Consider the following 16,666-nt stretch of genomic DNA (forward strand, 5'->3'; position numbering starts at 1 on the left):
CAAATGAACCCAGATAGCAGTTCAAACACAACTGAATTTCAAACTTCTCCCATCAAGACAGCTCAAATACAGCAGTAACAACCTACATCTTTCCAGGAAGTGAAGGCAGAGCCCCTGGCATTCCTCCTGACAGCCCTGTTAGGCCCTAGAAGTATCTGCAGCTGCTGCAGTTGCTGCTGTTGCTCCATTTGTAACTTCTCAGTCTCAAAGACAACAGGAAGAACCCGTATCATAAAGGAAGTGGTCCCAATCCACAAAGCCGCCCTGGAAAACCTGTACGTTTTTTGAGCCACAAAGAGGGAGAGATCAAAAGTGGCTCTGGCCGCGGACGGAACCCTCTCTGGGAACATCTCCGTCAGACCCCAGAGTCTCTCCGACAGGGTCTCATCTAGTCCCTTGTCATCGTCCTCTTCCAGCTCTTCCTTGGTTTTCTCCGCGTCGCCTTTTGGGAGCAATTTATCGGGGGACAGAGGTTCCCCCGCGGCAGCAGCCATGGTTATAGTGGACACCGGAAGCCTGCCTCCTGTTTTTTAATCCAGTCTGCCATTCATGTATTTTGGTTGATGATTTTAGACCATTTACATTCAATGTTAATACTTATTTTTTAAGTATTCTTTTTAGTTGTTGACAGACTTTTATTCATTTATTTATATGTGGTGTGGAGAATTGATCCAGTTCCTCACACATGTGAGGCAAGTGTTCTACCACTGAGCCACAGCTCTAGCCCTCAATGTTATTATTGATATGATTTTCATCCCCTGTCATTTTGATTTATTTCTGACTTTTAATTTGAATTTGTTTGTCCTTTGATTGACTGTTCTTCTAGTGTAGTACCTCCCTTTGCTGGTTTTCTCTTTTATTTTTCATTTCTACTTCATGAAATAGAGCATGTTTTGTAGAGCAAGCTTTCTAGTTGTGAGTTTTTTTCACTTTTGTTTATCATGGAAGGTTTTTATATCATTGTCAATTCTGAAGCTTAATTTTGGTGAGTATAGTATTCTTGGCTGGCATCCATTTTCTTTCAGAACTTGGTTCATATTCTTCCAAGACCACCTACCTTTAAGTGTATGGGATGAGAAATCACCTGAGATCCAGAATTGTTTTTCCTCTAAATGTGACTTTTCACTTTTCTCTTGCAGTTTTAAAAATTCTATCCTTATTTTGTAAGTTAGGCATTTTCATAATAATGTGTCTTGATGTGAAACTGTTGTAATTTTGTGTATTTGAGGTCTTGTAAGTCTCCTGTATCTGATTTTCCATTTCATTCTTTAGGTTTAGGAAATTTTCTGATTTAATTTTATTGAAAAGTTTGTGTATTCCTTTGGTTTGTATCTCTGAGCCTTTATCTCTCTCAATTATTCTTAAATTTGTTCTTTTCTGTTTATCCTATATTTCTTGGATGTTGTGTTCATGGTCTCTTAACATCTTTTCTTCATGGTCAACTTTATTTTCAAGATTATGTATTTTGTCTTTATTGCTTGAAACATTGTCTTCCAAGTTGTCTAATTTGTTTGTGATGCTTTCCATTGAATTTTTAATTTGGTTTATTGATTCCATTTGGAGAATTTCTGCTTGACATTTTTTCAGAATCTCTCTCTCTCTCTCTTAAAAATTTTTTATTTAAGCAACAAGATGCTCGACTTGAAGGGAAAACTAGGAATCTTTTTTTTTTTCCCTTAAGAGTAATTTATTCTTACTTAAAGACAGAATGCCATCCATGTAACAGCTACATAAAAAAAAGTCCTAAAATATCTTTGGTTTTATAATGATAAATGAAAAACATTAAAATTCTTCAATCCAACAAGGTATGTAAGGATTTTTATGTTATTCGGGTTTTTGTTTGTTAGAATCTCTGTTTATTGAAATGATCTTTCAATTCCTGTCTTTTCTCTTTGATATCACTCCTTATCTCATCCTTTACCTCACAGATTAGTTTAACTATGTACATTCTAAACTCCTTCTCTGACATTTCTTCCACTCGTGATGGATTCTGTTATTGAAATACCTTGGTTGGGGTGATTTGTTTAGGGTGGTTTGTTCCCTTGCTTTTTCATGTTGTGTTTACTCATCTAACAGTATAGATCTGAGGCAGTAGCATTTCTACCCTGTAGACTTACAGTTTCTCTGAAAATTTCCGGTACTTCGTTGTTTAGGGGGAGACAAATAATAACAACAGCCAATTCTAACAATATACAGCATTCAACCAAATAGTTCCTGCTATGACATCTACAATGTTGTCACAATAAACAGAAATGATATGATCAGTTATTACTTAAAATAAAAACAATAAGTTTGCAAGAGGGTTTACAATTTCAAATGGGAGAGGGAGAGAACAGAAGTGATGTAGGATGTGATGATTATGAGGAGGAGAGGATAGATGTAAAAAAAAAAGGAAGAATGAAATAGACAGTAGTAGAGATTGACTGTTAGAAGAAAAGTGAGAGGAAAAAATATACAAAGTAAAAATTTCAAAAATGAAATTATAAAAGAATACAGAACAAAACAAATATATTAATCAAACTTCTTTGTCCTCATAAAACTGATCCATGAAAAATAAGTAGTTTCAAAAATGCTAGAAATGAGAAAAGATAAAAAGCAAATTAAGAGTATGTATAAATATCCATGAACCATTTAGGTCACAACCAAGCAGGGAAAAGAAAAAAGGAAAAAAAAAGAAAGAAAGAAAAAAAAAGGGTCTCAAGGAAAAGTTAAAGAATTTTTTTTCCATTGTAGTTCGAAAGTTTCTCAGTTTCCCTTCTCAGTAGTTAGGTGGGGTTGTCTTGAGTATGATGCTTGCTCCACTGTCAGGATAGGGTTGCTAGGGTTGAAGAGGTAATCCTATTGGTGGAACTCCTGGAGTGAGGGTTTAGGCTTCAATGGGCTCCAGACTCTTCACTGAATGCCAGTTGGTCTGGAGATTCTAAATCAGCACACCTCCAGGGCCCAGCAATTACCAGTCTACTCTGTAAAACTGCACCCCAGCATCTCCCCTGCATTCCTCTCATGTGGTAGCGGAGCCAGTTCTTAGTCCACTGTGTAACCTGCAGACCCCAAGTTTCCTAGTTTTGGATTCAGTGTCCAAACTCAGTTTCTTCCACCTCTGCCCGTTCGAATTCCCAGCCAGGTAAGTCTGTCCTAGCCGGTCCTGTAAGCAGCCAGATTAGAGTGGGAGGGAAAGAACTGGAGGGGTTTCCATGACCAGTTATATCCTGTGTAAACTTCTCTCCACGTTTTATTTTCTTCTGGTCACTTAGGCACACTCTTGTGCAGTGTGGGTTTGCCAGGCCTGTATTTCAGGCCAGATGTAGGTTTGCCAGGACTCGGCTTCCTCAGCTGCCTGCCCCCAGGCCATGGCTGCAAAATGGTTCTTTCCTCTCTCCTCCTCATACTGCAGGGAGAGATGCAGTTTCTTTCCTGTACAAGACTGTTGTGCAGCCCATCTTTCAGTTTTCAGGCAGGGTTTTTGATCTCTAAACTCTCTGTAGTCAATGCTTAATTCTTCTGAAAATGCGGGTTCCTTTAATTTCCTTATTCCTCCACTGTGCTCAAGGAGGGACAGCTCTCGGTGGTGCCTCCAGCAATGGCAATGGCTGTGGTGCTGGAGATTTCTTATTTTATTATATCCAACCTCCTGAGTCCCTGATCTGCTTTGAGTGTCTAGTATTAAATTTCAGTAAAGTCTCCCTACTTTGTTTTTCATTCACCACCTTTCTGAGAAGCTGCCTGCCTGCTTTCTTGGTTTTACGCCACAGAGCAGCCAGGAAAGTGATCTGCTCTATACCACCATCTTGAAACTGCCTAAATTTTATGCTTTCTATTCATCTTGTCTTAGGCTTTTCTTCCTGTATTTCTTGCCTTCTTGTTTTTCTTCATGTCATTTTGCTTCTGGTTTGTCAGTTACATATTACAAAACTATTCCAATTTTTTAAAGAGACTTTTTTGAGATATACTTCAAACACCATACAGTTCACCTACCTAAGGGACACAATTTAGTGTTTTATAAAATATGTTCTTGGATTGGGCAATCATCACCACAATCTGATTTTAGAACATTTGTATCACCTCCATAAGAAACCCATAACTCATTTCTCATGCCCTTCTCCTAGCCTGAAATAACCACCAATCTTTCTGTCTTTATAGATTTCTTTGTTCTAGGCTTGTCACTATCTGATACATTCCTTTATGACTGATTCTTTACTTAACATATTGTTTTCTGTCTTCATCCATGTTGTTTCATGTATCAGGACTTAATTTCTTTTTATTGCCAAATTATTCATTGTATGGGTAATACATTTATTCATTCATCAGTTAATAGAAATTTGTGTTATTTCTGTTTCTCGTCTCTTAAGAATAATGCCTGTATGAATATGCTTAGCATGTTTTTGTGAGGACATTTTCATTGCTCTCGGGTATATACCTAGATATGGTATTGCTAGGGGTTATATGGTGACACTACCATTTTGGGGAGCTGCCTGTCTTCTAAGGTGGGCAGCACCATTTACATTCTCACCAGTAGTCTGTGAGGGTACCAGTTTCTCTATATTCTTGTTATTATCTGTCCTTTTGATTCTGGCCATCCTAGGAGGTGTTGCATTATGGTTTTGATTTGTATTTCCGTGATAAAAAATGATGTTTTCATGTGCTTTAATAAGCCATTTGTGTGTCTTTTTTGATTATGTCTATTCAAACTTTATACCATTTTTAATTGAGTCATTTGTATTTTTTTGAGTTATAGGAGTTCTTTAAGTAACGTAGATAAAAATCCTTATTAGATATGTGACTTGCTGAAATTTTCTCCCATTCTGTAGATTTTTTTTTTTTTAACTTGGTATCATTTGGGCAAAAGACAAAATTAAATTTTGATGAAGTCCAACTTATCTTTATTTTTGTTGTTGTTGCTTGGACCTTTGGTATTGTATATAAGAAACCATTGCCTAACTCAAGGTTCTGAAGATTTATATGCATGGTTTCTTCTAAGAGATTTATAGTTTTAAGTATTATATTTAGGCCTATGATTCCTTTGAATTCATACTTGTGGACTATGAGGTAGGGAATTCAATTTTTTAATTTTTCCTTTGGTTTTCCAGTTGTACTATTTGTCCTTTAGTTGTTAATGTAGAAATTTGTATAAATAATGTACCCTGTGTATAATGGTAATTATAATCCTTAATGCTAATCACATCAGTTTTTGCGTTATATGCATGACAGTTGTTATTTTGGTTCTCTTTTCTTAACTTAAAAATTATTGTTCTTTTTACTATTTTATGCAATCATTATTATTGTTATTTTAGAAAGAAACTGAAGAAACTTTAGCAGTTCTTTAGTGAGTTGGTTGGTAGGTAGTTCTGGTTTTGCTTAGCTGAAAATAGATTTTGACCTCAATCTTGAAAGGTGATTTTCCTGGAAAAGCAATTTGGGAGGTCAGGTGTTTGCTCTTAATCCCTTTGAAGATATTAGCCTTTTGTGTTCTGGATTTTGTTATTGTTGCTGAGATGTTGGCTATCATTTTGATAGTTGTTTTATGAAATAGTCTGCCTTTTTTCTAGATTCACTTCATTAGCTGATGTTTTTTGGTTTCTTTATAATGTGGATGTGGGTTTTTTGGGGGGTGGGGATAAGGGGGTACTTGGGATTTAACCCAGAGGTACTTTACCTCTGAGCCACATCTCTATCCCTTTTTATTTATTATTCTGAGCAGCATCTCACTAAGTTGCTAAGGCTGGCCTTACACTTGTGATTCTCCTGCTCCAGCCTCTCCAGTTGCTGGGACAATAGGTGTGCACCACTGTACCTGGCTTCTTTTTGATAAACTTTAGTCCTGCTTTGCAGGTGTATAATAGTGAATATAAGAGTTTTATTGCAAATAATAAGTTTCTATTCTTTTTTACATAGTACAGTGCTGTATATTTAATACATTCTTAGGAGAATCTTTAGTTGAATTATTGTCAAATTATTTTTGAGAGCTCTTTTCCTGCCAGAATTTGATTTATAGTATTTTAAATGCCTAAAGATATAGAGAATTCTTTGAAATGTGAATTTGTTAATAAAAAGCAGGGAGTTACATGTGGTATGTTTTTTCCCCATGTGATACAATGTGATCATGGCCTTAGCAGGAAAGGGAAAAAATGTTTCATGGAATTAGATAAAACTTAATTATTGTCTTTGTGGTTAGGGTTAACATGTTTCTTTAAAAAGTAAAATATTTGTTATAACATTTCGTATTGAATGATAAACATATTAAACTGTTAAAATAATTTTTTTGTTTTTATTTATTTATTCATTTATTTATATGTGGTGCTGAGATTTGAACCCAGTGCCCCACATGTGCTAGGCAAGCACTCTACCACTGAGCCACAATCTCAGTCCAGGCTGTTAAATTTTAAATGAGAATGTTTTGATACAGAATGTTTTGCATAGTTTCCTAATTATTTTTTAACTGCAAAAACTCATGGTTTACTGTTATCATACAGATCTGTAGTAGCCTTTTTTGCATTTAATTCCTTTTTACAAGAGAAAGGATAAAGATGAGAAAAGGTGGGAAAAAAAGGAAAGATGGAAGAATAGAAAGAAGCTGAATCCCAATACTTAAGAGAAGCTAGAATCAATGTATTCACAATACATTCTTATTCAAATAAGAATTTGTGAATATGACAAGTAAAACAAAAGGTTGGGATTTTGTTTGGATTTCTGAAATATGTTACCTTAAAAATAGTTCATTTGTATTAGTAGGTTATAGTGTAGATGTTCTTTTCTTATATTCTTTCCATATTAGCTTAAATCTGCCTGAAACTATTAGCTCTTCTCTCCCCCTAGTGAATACTACAAACCCTGTTCTTTGGTTTTTAAAAGGACTATTCTGTGCTCGTTTGAGATTTCAGTGTTATTACTTAGATGTGTGGGCTAGATGCCATCCTAATAACTTTCATTTGGAATTTTTTTTAACTGCAACTAGGTAACTTAAAGCACTTTACGAATTGCATTGTATCTACCTCTAATTTAACTCTTTTCTTAGAGCTAAATAATATTTCAAAGTGTTAAAATTTACATTTTCTGGGCTCATCTCTAAGATATAATCGTCTCTTTTTTTCCAGACATTCATGCTGTCAAATTCTTAATTCCTTGTTCATTTATTCTTGTGTTATGTGTGTTTTTGTATGTATGTGCCTATTTGTGAATGGACTAAGCTTCCATCCTTAGTTTTGACAGTCATGAATTCTGAATGCCTCTGTAAATCTCATTTTACTGTAGAACTCAGATACTGGTTATGGTTGAGCTTGGGATATTTGAGTTTGAAGATTTCAAAAACTGGAATGAGACCTAGATGAATGATGTTATAGTAGATGGAATAGCAGAATCACATAAAAGTGGTATTTCTTGGGACCCTTTTCTATTACACTGAATCCGAATTTCTTGATGTAGGGTACCAGATCCCAGGTAGCTTTTTGTATGGTAAAGTTTGAGAATCTTTAATAAGGAACTTCAAAGGAGTAAATTCTGTGCTCAAGTCTATGAATAGCATCAATCAATAGCATTCACATTTATTGGGAATAAATATTCGTCTGATGTGGAATTTATTTTTATTGCTAACTGTTAATTTTCTGTGCAGTTGGGAAATATTGAACTACTGAAGGCAGATGGCAAAGTAGTGCTTTATCACATCCAAGTAGCAGCCAAGCCCGGTGATTATGGCCTCAGTGTTTTCAGCTGTGACATGGAATATGAGACAGTCCCTTGATGCATTATTCTTTCTTTAGTAACAGTGTTCTTTGAGATATTTCAAACTCTTTGAAATCACAAAACTACAAATCATCTTTGCAGAAGTTTGACCAAATGGTAAAATTATGTTTTATAGAAATTAAAATAAGACATTGTATAAAGTAACATGAATATATCTTTCTCTTTTTGCATCCTTCTACCATGTAAGGGTTAATTTTGTTTATTAAGTTTTGGGTATACTCTTCCAGACCTTTTCTCTGCTCATAAATATATGTGCGTTTATATATACTATGCAAATGTACATGTGCATTCACATGTATCTATCTTTTAAATATTGATATATACATATTGTCCCTCTTATCCAAAGTTTATAACAGTTACATTTTCCTATCATCATAGTATATTAGCAGCCTTTAATAATTTAAGACTGATCGGTTCAAGATGGCGGACTAGAGAGTGGCTGCATTTCATGTTGCTCCAGGACTCAAGATTCAAAAGAGGAGATAGTGACTTGGGACCAACTCAAAGCCGCCGGGGGAGTTTCTCCCATAGGGGAGGCGTCCGGGATGGGGCAGTAGCCCCGGAACGCAGAGAACTTTGTGAAGTAGAGTGACTCGGCGGGTCGCCCCTCCCCCGCCGGAGCGGTAAAAACGGACAGCGAAGCGGAGCGAAAAATGGCGGATTGAAGTTTCCAGGACCGCGGGCAGATTCTCTAACCTAAGGAGACTCGTCTGCGAAGGGTGAGGCTCTCAAGCCCAGGAGGGAGGTCCGGGCCCCTGGGAACGTTGCCTGCGAAGGCTGCCCTGCCCAGGCGGCAAGACACACCTCCCCGCTGGAGCAGTGAACTCGGAAAGCGGGGAACTTTGCAAGGGAGGTTGTGCGACACACCGCTTGGTTTTGAAGCGATCTGCCAGGGCTCCAGCGGCTGCCAGAGAAAGAGTGGGGCGGCGAGTTGTTTGGATCCAGCAACCGCCTGAGCAACAGGGAGGGGGCTGCCCAGAGGAGGTGGAGGTACGCAGTGAGTGCCTTGGTCTCCAAGCGCCCACACCTGGAGGAAGAGACGAGCGACGGGTCACTGGGGCTTGGAGCATATGTACGAGGCTCCAAGTGACTGCTCAGAGGGCGGGTCGCATAGCCAGGCGATTAGGTGCATAGCAAGGTCCGGTCTAGGGACCCAGGCACCTTTTCTTGAATGAACTACACAGAGACAAGGTGAGGGGCGAAGTGAAGGTTCCAGGACTTCGGGCAGCGTCTCTAAGAAGGGACAACCTAAGGAGACTCGTCTACGAAGGGTGAGGCTCCCAGGCCCAGGAGGTAGGTCTGGGCCCCTGGGAAGGCTGCCCTGCTCAGGCAGCAAGACACACCTACCCTCATTGGAACAGTGAGCTCGGAAAGTGGGGAACCTTGCAGAGGAGGCCGAGCAGCACACCGCTTGGTTTTTTGGTTTTTTGGACCAATCTGCCAGGGCTCCGGGGGCTGCCAGAGAAAGAGTTGGGTGGCGAACTATTTGGATTCAGCAACTGCCTGAACAACGGGGAGGGGGCTGTCCTGAGGAGGTGGAGGTGCGCAGTGAGTGGCTTGGTCTCCAAGCGCCCACACAGAACACCGGGTGGCTGCCTGGAGGAAGAGACGAGTGACGGATCACTGGGGCTTGGAGCATATGTACGAGGCTCCAAGTGACTCTTCAGAGGAGGGGTCGCATAGCTAGGCGATTAGGTGCAAAGCACGGTCCGAGCCGGGGATCTAAGCACCTTTTCTTGAAAGAGCTACACAGAGACCAGCTGAGGGGTGGAGCGAAGGTTCCAGGACTGTGGGCAGCTTCTCTGAGGAGGGGCCACCTAAGGAGACTTGTCTGCGAAGGGCAGGGCTCCCAAGCCCAGGAGGTAGGTCCAGGCCCCTGGAAACGCTGCTTGGGAAGGCTGCCCTGCCCAGGCGGTAGCTGTGGACTGAGGGGAACCTCTAGGAGGGGAACGGACTAGTGAGACCTCCCCACCGGGTGGGTCTTCCCCGCCGAGTGAGGTTTTCCCACAAAGACAGTAAAGCCAGAGACACAGGCCCAAACAGGCCTTGCCTCAGTCCGCAGCCTAGTTCCCCTTTGGATGACCATTGGTCAACAAGTAGAGGCACCTCTGCCCTCTAGCAGGGAATATACCCCACCTGAAGACCACCACCCCTAGAGAGGCAGCTACCTAGGGGAACACCGAAGTATCAACTTCCTCTAAGACTTCAGGCTACTGAAGGATAAGAGGGGATACACTAGCAATCTTCAGGGACATTATAAGTCAATAGAGGAAATCTGCAACATCTCTGCAGTCCACTGATACCTGAACAATATGAGAAAACAAGGGAAGAAAATGCCTCAAACAAATCTGGATGTTATATCAATAAAATCCAATGACAGCATGGCAGAAGAAATGTCAGAAAGGGAGTTCAGAATGTACATAATCAACATGATAAGGGAAGCAAACGATGAAATGAAAGAGCAAATGCAGGCATTGAATGAACGCACCAATAGACAGTTAAAAGAGCAAATACAGGAAGCAAAAGACCATTTCAATAAAGAGTTAGAGATATTGAAAAAAAACCAAACAGAAATCCTTGAAATGAAGGAAACAATAAACCAAATTAAGAACTCCATAGAAAGCACAACCAATAGGATAGAACACCTGGAAGACAGAACCTCAGATATTGAAGACAAAATATTTAACCTCGAAAACAAAGTCGAACAAACAGAGAAGATGGTAAGAAATCATGAACAGAATCTCCAAGAACTATGGGATATCATGAAAAGGCCAAATTTGAGAATTATTGGGATTGAGGAAGGCTTAGAGAAACAAACCAAAGGAATGAACAACCTATTCAATGAGATAATTTCAGAAAATTTCCCAAATCTGAAGAATGAAATGGAAAACCAAGTTCAAGAGGCTTATAGGACTCCAAATACACAAAATTACAACAGACCCACACCAAGGCACATTATAATGAAAATACCTAACATACAAAATAAAGACAGAATCTTAAAGGCTGTGAGAGAAAAGAACCAAATTACATTCAGGGGGAAGCCAATACGGATATCAGCAGATTTTTCAATCCAGACCCTAAAAGCTAGAAGGGCCTGGAATAACATTTTTCAAGCCCTAAAAGAAAATGGATGCCAACCAAGAATCTTATACCCAGCAAAACTTACCTTCAGATTTGACAACGAAATAAAATCCTTCCATGATAAACAAAAGCTAAAAGAATATACAAAAAGAAAGCCAGCATTACAGAACATTCTCAGCAAAATATTCCATGAAGAAGACATGAAAAACAAAGAAGCAAATCAGCAAAGGGAGGAGATATCCTAAAGGAACTCTCAAATAAAGAGGAACCAAGTCGTGTCAAAAATAAGCAAATAAATGAATAAAATGAGTCAAATGACCGGGAATACAAATCATATCTCAATAATAACCCTGAATATTAACGGCCTGAATTCATCAATCAAAAGACATAGACTGGCAGATTGGATAAAAAAGAAAGATCCAACAATATGTTGCCTGCAAGAGACTCATCTCTTGGAAAGAGATACCCAAAGACTAAAGGTGAAAGGATGGGAAAAAACTTACCATGCACATGGACCCAGCAAAAAAGCTGGGGTATCCATCCTCATTTCAGATAGAGTGGACTTCAAGCCAAAGTTAATCAGAAGGGATAAAGAAGGACATTTCATAATGCTTAAGGGAACCATAAATCAGCAAGACATAACAATCATAAATATCTATGCCCCAAACAGTGGCTCACCCATGTATGTCAAACAAATCCTTCTCAATCTCAGAAACCAAATAGACCATAACACAATAATACTAGGTGATTTTAACACGCCTCTCTCACCACTGGACAGATCTTCCAAACAAAAATTGAACAAAGAAACCTTAGATCTCAATAACACAATCAATAATTTAGACTTAACAGACATTTATAGAATATACCATCCAACGAAGAGTGAATACACTTTCTTCTCAGCAGCACATGGATCCTTCTCTAAAATAGACCATATATTATGCCACAAAGCTAATGTTAGCAAATACAAGAAGATAGAGACACTTCCTTGTATTTTATCAGACCATAATGGATTGAAACTAGAAATAAATGAAAGAGCAAAAAACAGAAATTACTCCCACACCTGGAGATTAAACAATATGCTTTTATATGAGGAATGGATAAAAGAAGATATTAGGAAGGAAATTAAAAAATTCTTAGAGGTAAACGAGAACAAAGAAACATCGTATCAAAATCTCTGGGACACTATGAAAGCCGTACTTAGAGGAAGATTTATTTCATGGAGCGCATTTAATAAAAGAAGTAAAACTCAAAAAATAAATGAACTAACACTACAGCTCAAAGCCCTAGAAAAAGAAGAACAGACCAACACCAAAAGTAGTAGAAGACAGGAAATAGTTAAACTCAGAGCTGAAATCAACGAAATTGAAACGAAAGAAACAATACAAAAAATTGACAAAATAAATAGTTGGTTCTTCGAAAAAATAAACAAAATTGATAAACCTTTAGCCACACTAACAAAGAGAAGACGAGAGAAAACCCAAATCACCAAAATTCGGAATGAACAAGGAAATGTCACAACGGACACGACTGAAATACAAAACATAATTAGAAGCTATTTTGAAAATCTATATTCCAACAAAATAGAAAATTTCAAAGATATCAACAAGTTTCTAGAGACCTATGAATTGCCTAAACTAAACGAGAAGGACATACACAATTTCAATAGACCAATTTCAAATAATGAAATAGAAGAAGTCATCAAAAGCCTACCAACAAAGAAAAGTCCAGGACCTGATGGTTTCTCAGCCGAGTTCTACAAAACCTTTAAAGAAGAGCTCATTCCAATACTTTTCAAAGTATTCCATGAAATAGAAGAGGAGGGAACCCTCCCAAACTCATTCTACGAAGCCAATATCACCCTGATACCTAAACCAGACAGAAACACATCGAGGAAAGAAAATTTCAGACCAATTTCCTTAATGAACATCGACGCAAAAATTCTCAACAAAATTTTAGCAAATCGCATACAAAAATGTATTAAAAAGATAGTGCATCATGATCAAGTGGGTTTCATCCCAGGGATGCAAGGTTGGTTCAACATCAGGAAATCAATAAATGTAATTCACCATATCAACAGACTTAAAGTCAAGAATCACATGATTATTTCAATAGATGCAGAAAAAGCATTTGATAAAATACAGCACCCCTTCATGCTCAAAACACTAGAAAAAATAGGGATAGTGGGAACGTTCCTTAACATTGTAAAGGCCATCTATGCTAAGCCCATGGCTAATATTATTCTTAATGGTGAAAAACTGAAAGCATTCCCCCTAAAATCTGGAACAAGGCAGGGATGCCCTCTCTCACCACTCCTATTCAATATCGTCCTTGAAACTCTAGCCAGAGCAATTAGACAGACCAAAGAAATTAAAGGGATACGAATTGGAAGAGAAGAACTCAAACTATCCCTATTTGCTGATGATATGATTATATACTTAGAGGAACCAGGAAATTCCACCAGAAAACTCTTAGAACTCATAAGTGAATTCAGTAAAGTAGCAGGATACAAGATCAATGCTCATAAATCCAATGCATTTTTATACATAAGTGATGAATCTTCAGAAAGAGAAGTTAGGAAAACTACTCCATTCACAATAGCCTCAAAAAAAATAAAATACTTGGGAATCAATCTCACAAAAGAGGTGAAAGACCTCTACAATGAGAACTACAGAACACTAAAGAAAGAAATTAAAGAACACCTTAGAAGATGGAAAGATCTCCCATGTTCCTGGATAGGCAGAATTAATATTGTCAAAATGGCCATACTACCAAAAGTGCTATACAGATTCAATGCAATTCCAATTAAAATCCCAACGATGTACCTTACAGAAGTAGAACAAGCAATCATGAAATTCATCTGGAAGAATAAGAAACCCAGAATTGCTAAAGCAATCCTTCGCAGGAAAAATGAAGCAGGGGGTATTGCAATACCTGAACTTCAACTTTACTACAAAGCAATAGTAACAAAAACGGCATGGTATTGGTACCAAAATAGACAGGTAGATCAATGGTACAGAATAGAGGACACGGACACAAACCCAAACAAATATAATTTCCTCGTACTAGACAAAGGGGCCAAAAATATGCAATGGAGAAAAGATAGCCTCTTCAATAAATGGTGCTGGGAAAATTGGAAATCCATATGCAACAAAATGAAAATAAACCCATATCTCTCACCGTGCACAAAACTAAACTCAAAATGGATTAAGGACCTCGGAATCAGACCAGAGACCCTGCATCTTATAGAAGAAAAAGTAGGTCCAGATCTTCATCATGTCGGCTTACGACCAGACTTTCTCAACAGGACTCCCATAGCACAAGAAATAAAAGCAAGAATCAACAACTGGGATAGATTCAAACTAAAAAGCTTTCTCTCAGCAAAGGAAACTATCAGCAATGTGAAGAAAGAGCCTACAGAGTGGGAGAAAATCTTTGCCAATCATACTTCAGATAGAGCACTAATCTCCAGAATCTATAAAGAACTCAAAAATCTCAACACCAAGACTACAAATAATCCAACTGACAAATGGGCTAAAGAAATGAACAGACACTTCACAGAGGAAGACCTACAAACAATCAACAAACATATGGAAAAATGTTCAACATCTCTAGTAATAAAAGAAATGCAAATCAAAACCACCCTAAGATTCCATCTCACCCCAATCAGAATGGCGATTATCAAGAACACAAGCAACAACAGGTGTTGGCGAGGATGTGGGGAAAAAGGTACACTCATACATTGCTGGTGGGGTTGCAAATTAGTGCAACCACTCTGGAAGGCAGTATGGAGATTCCTTAAAAAACTTGGAATGGAACTACCATTTGACCCAGCTATCCCACTCCTTGGCCTATACCCAAAGGACTTAAAATCAGCATACTACAGAGATACAGCCACATCAATGTTCATTGCTGCTCAATTCACCATAGCCAGATTGTGGAACCAACCTAGATGCCCTTCAGTTGATGAATGGATAAAGAAACTGTGGCATATATATACAATGGAATATTACTCAGCCATAAAGAATGATAAAATTATGGCATTTGCAAGCAAATGGACGAAATTGGAGAATATCATGCTAAGTGAGATAAGCCAATCTCAACAAACCAAAGGAAGAATGATCTCGCTGATAAGTGGATGATGATACATAATGGGGCGTGGGAGGGGTTAGTTTTAGGGTTAGAGTGAGGGTTAGGGAGGGGGGCAAGAATGGGGGAAGGAAGGACTGTATAGAGGGAAAAGAGGGATGGGAGGGGTGGGGGGAAGGGAAAAAAAAAAAGAAAAAAAAAATAACAGAATGAATCAAGCAACATCACCCTATGTAAACGTATGATTACACAAATGGTATGCCTTTACTCTATGTAGAAACAGAGAAAGAACATGTATCCCATTTGTTCACAATAAAAAAAAATAAAGTTAAAAAAAAATAATTTAAGACTGTTGTGGGAAAGTGCTTTTGCTGTTAGTGAATTTGAACATTTTTTTTTTCATTTTTTGTTAAAAATTTTAGATTTTTTAAGAGACTCTGGTGATTTTAATACCAATATTCCTTTAGTAATGCTAATACAAACATATTTGTAAAAATACATATAGTGCTTTAATCTATTAATACAAATTTGCCATAGACTTTTTCTCTTTACATTATACCATAGACTTTGGGGGACATTTGTCCTATTTCTATTTAGAACCAATCCTCAGCATATTCCTATTTTTTTGTTCTGATTATACCATAATATTCTGTTAATCTGGTTGTCAATTGTTTTACTTTAATTAATTCTTTACTACAGGGATAATCATCTTTAGTATAACTTTAATCATGGCTTTCATTCCTTTGTTTGGAAACTTTCAGTGACATCACATTTCTTGCTGAACAAAGGCTTTTTTCCTACCAGGGCATTTGAGAATTTGTACAATTCTACTTCATCTTTACCTTTCAAGAATTACCTTGAGCAACTTTCCTTGAATCTTACTCTATATTGTAGATAAATGGGATAATTTGTTTTTCTTCTTTTAGAGCCATATTCTCCTGGCTTCATACTTGTATCATTTATTGTTCATAATCAGCAGAGGAAACTAAGTGGCTGATTGAACAGATGAGGAATTTATTTACGGGTACTTGGGTACTTTACAGAATTTGGGGGAGGACTGAATAACGATGCTTTAGGTTAAACTTCTGGAAACCTGCCTCAAATCACACCAGAGAACTGTTACCTTTCTGCCGACTAAAAACTGGTGGAAACCAATAGTGCTGCCCAACTGCTGCCACATATTGTCTAGCAACTTGATTTTGCACCTACGAGGGGGCCTCCTGGTGCTGCCTTTGTGGAAAACTGATGCCTTTGCTGTTGGCCTATACCAGCTACAAAATGCTAACTCTACCTAGAGCCATTTTTTCAAACTGAAATCTTTTGGAGGTGCTTCTGAAGGGTCTTCATTGTAGTTGCAGGATGTATTGGGACTGTGAGTTCTAAAATTTATTTTGGGAGTTTGGACTCAAAATGTGAGAACTTAACTAAAAATAGGAAGACTGCAGAATCTGATAGGTAGCCTTTACACATGATAAATTGACTGATACTTTTGCTCATATCCCTCCATCTGTAATATTTTTCCTTTTTCATCTCTAGATGAACAATTTCTGTGCAAAGACTAATTGGAATATCACTTTAAAAATTAGTCTGTGTGGCTTATACTCATCTGAATTTTCTTATAACATTATATTTATTTTCCCTTTATTTCTTTAAGACAGTATCATGACACATAAGTGGTATTTAGATATACTCTGGTATAGGAGATAAACAGTGTGGAAAGATATAGAATAAAATGTGAAAGTTGCCTTTTACCATTCATCTC

At 37.9% G+C, this 16,666-nt stretch overlaps 1 protein-coding gene and 1 pseudogene across 2 annotated transcripts in view; one reads left to right on the forward strand and one right to left on the reverse strand.

Annotated features, from left to right (window-relative positions):
• The window catches only part of Cep85l (centrosomal protein 85 like), a 168,783-nt gene that overhangs the window by 38,797 nt on the left and 113,320 nt on the right, over positions 1–16,666 (forward strand). The window lies entirely within an intron of this gene.
• LOC124988556 (mitochondrial import receptor subunit TOM22 homolog) lies at positions 83–494 on the reverse strand (annotated as a pseudogene).

Source organism: Sciurus carolinensis, chromosome 7 (genome assembly GCF_902686445.1).
Source record: "Sciurus carolinensis chromosome 7, mSciCar1.2, whole genome shotgun sequence".
Classification (NCBI taxonomy): Eukaryota; Metazoa; Chordata; class Mammalia; order Rodentia; family Sciuridae; genus Sciurus; species Sciurus carolinensis.